Below are 3,150 nucleotides of genomic sequence, written 5' to 3' on the forward strand. Positions count from 1 at the left end.
GTAAAGAGGGTTGATTTCCTGTATACTCCAAAATGAAAAAACTCCATGATGATCTTCCTATGAACGGAGAGACGATTAGTTTGAAATGTTTACCAATAACAGATTTAATATACATTGAACTGCAGACAGATTATCTAGGTAAAGGTTAAATGACAGTATTGCAAAGCCCAAAGGTGAAACCAACCACACAGCAGATATTGTGTTTTTCTTTATAGAATTTAATGGTAATGAAATAGTTACAGGTTACAACAATAGAGGGGATATCATTAAGCAAGTTTAATTAGAATCAATAAAAATATAAAATAAAAAAATAAGAAATTTTTTTTGCGTTGTTAAGATTATTTAAAATCTTTTGAGTCAGAGAACAAACTCAAACCGAAGCAACAAACCAACAGCAATCATTTTACAGCAAAAATCAACAGTATTTTGTATTTTCTTTCTGTAGAACAGAATTTCCATTTACAGGCTAGTCTGCAACAACATAACCAGAGTTAAAAAACAAACTAAATATAACAGGAAGTAAAATTAGAGTGATTTGAACTACAGAGTCACTTTCAATAATATTTTGCATATTTCAAAACAAACTATTGGACAAACTGTTGCAAGTGACTGTACCTGCAGCTGATCCTGTCTTCACATTCGAGTAAAGGGAGCTCTCCTCTGATTCATTATGCTGCCCTGTAAAGATGAGCAGATGCATCAAAAGATGAGTTAATACTGTCTTTTATTTAGGAATCACTGACCTGATGAATATTTTGACTAAATTTATTGTTTGTATACTCACCTTTATTACTACTGTGTTTAAGCTGAATCAACGAGTATGTGACAGCTGGATTCATCTGCATCTGAAAATACCTTTTCTTAACTTACAGAATTGTCAGTTATGATAACTCTTCTCTAATATTCTTCTCTGTGTAAATAAATAAAATTTACCTAACATTTTCAGTGTTTTCTGAGCCTCTGATTGATTCAGAGAGACAAGCATCACCTGAAAATCAAGTCACGGTAAAATTGATCATTTCAACTTTAGGATACAAACTAAGCTGCTACTTTTCTGATGAATATACTCAAATATATTGTAAGATTGTCTTAAAGATATAAATATGTGCAAAAGACATTGATGTTTAGACTCTTTGAGTTATTTGAATTGGGTAATGTCAAAGGTGTAACTCAAATTGCATTAAATGTATTTTATACCATAAAGCAATGATACTTATTTTAATGGTTGAGCTAATAATATGTGTTTTTTTCTGTCTCATAGTTTAACATCATTTCAGCTAGAGACAATGTAAACAATGACTATAACCAATTTTCAGTTCTGATCTTTCTGGTTGTAGTAGATGAGTTATTATATTCCAATCCTTTTTGACAAATTGACTAACTGAAAAGTTCATTTGGTTCAATGTCATAACATGAAATGATAAATGGATCTGGATAATTTTTAAGGCTGACCATGCAGATGAGAGTAGTGCACTGTAGTTTCATTCTGGTAAACCACTTGATCTGGAGCAGAGCCCTGATTGGTTTCTCTGGGGTCCTAAAATATAATAAAAAAAACATAATATATATATATATAAAATTTAGTAAATTCAGTAAATGAATAAGGAACATTTAGTGCCTAAGAGAGAAGAGAAGTCTACCACTTGGCAAAATTTGAATCTGTAAAAAAAAAAATGTTGTTACATTATTTTGTTTTGGCACTGAATTCAATAATGACTTTGAATAGTCAGATTATAAACCATCAAGCATCAGCAGGAAAAAGTCTCACCCTTTGACTTTCTGTAGCAACACAACAGCAGCAGAAGAATATCAGTAAACTTCCACAAACTGGCCGAACAATCAACAGCAGAAGAAATGAAGAGTCATCAGGCGCTGCTGTAATAAAAGGTAAGTATTAATAAATGTTAAATGTAAAAACTACACACACTACACACATGTGCGTACACATACATTAACACCTTATACTTCACAAATAAATAATAATAATAAAAAACATACATGTACACATAAATATACAAGTGTATACTTAAGAGCACACATGCTTACACACAGTATACACATAGTATTTATAGTATAAATTGTACATAAATGAATGTTCAATTAAATGTCCAAATGTACATCCATGCAAGTGCAGTACACAATTAACACTTACTGTACATACCTGTGCACATACGTAATTATTGTTAGACTGTGTGATATTAGACATTCACAGTACATTAGAACCTCCTGTTTTAGTTTTCTAATTAGAGTATTTGTATTAAGTAAGTATTTGACAACCTCTTTTTATCTCAGATTGTGACATAGCTTCTGAAAAAGGAAGTTTTAAAGAAACAGATGTGGTGACACATTTCCTGAGTATTTCCACTAAGCCTTCGTCTGACTTTGACACTGCAGCAATATTCAGCCCTCTCCTGTCATTTTGGATGAGATATCCATTTCGGTAGAAAAATATATTAGAATCTGATGTCCCTGTCCTCAGTTTGCAGCCAAGACCAACAGACTGTCCCTCAGTCACAGGATGGACAGGATTCACCATCTTTATCTGTGAAACAGTCAAATAATATCAAGTCGTTGCAAACCTTTTCATCGCTCATACACTTCTGCTGTTACTCTTACATAACCCAAGGTGATGGAGGTTTATAGTCACTGTGGCGTCAATTAATGACTGACAAAAAGAGAAGTTGCGACTGATGCTCTGATCAGATCAGGTAAAATTGCAATATTAATTCATCATTTCAGATATTTACAAATAAGCAGCAATTGCTCTTTATTATTTATTAATGGTGTGCAATTCTGGAGAAATCCAACACCATGAAACATCCATGCAATAGAGCGAACCATTACAAAGCAAGTAATGTAACTAATGTTAGCTTAGTTGTGGGTTAGCAAACTGTCGCTACAACTGCTGCTATGAAGCTAACGTGCACAGAGGACGAGGCAGTCCCAGAGCCAGCACAATAACTCCAGACAGATACAGTTAACATCACACCAACAGCTATGTTGGTGTACTAGAGAGTAAGTTGAATGTCCGTGGGCAGTTCAGAAATCATGGCTGGAACAGCTGGAAAAGTCTTGTGTGGCTCGGTCCAAGTCATTTTATTTGTTTCCCATTTACAGAACCTGGGCTGGGTCCAAACACCAGATTGTTTT

At 33.7% G+C, this 3,150-nt stretch overlaps 1 long non-coding RNA gene across 1 annotated transcript; it reads right to left on the bottom strand.

The window, feature by feature from the left end:
• Nucleotides 1–512: 512 nt before the first annotated feature.
• On the bottom strand, nucleotides 513–1,517 carry LOC119913468. Its single transcript, XR_005446458.1, has 4 exons — nucleotides 1,453–1,517; nucleotides 934–988; nucleotides 785–845; nucleotides 513–678 (listed from the first exon to the last, which is right to left on the bottom strand). It is a non-coding gene; the product is annotated as an uncharacterized LOC119913468 (long non-coding RNA).
• Nucleotides 1,518–3,150: the final 1,633 nt, after the last annotated feature.

Source organism: Micropterus salmoides, unplaced genomic scaffold (assembly GCF_014851395.1).
Source record: "Micropterus salmoides isolate LMB-PRFRI ecotype aquatic unplaced genomic scaffold, ASM1485139v1 Ms_hic_scaffold_2, whole genome shotgun sequence".
Taxonomy (NCBI): domain Eukaryota; kingdom Metazoa; phylum Chordata; class Actinopteri; order Centrarchiformes; family Centrarchidae; genus Micropterus; species Micropterus salmoides.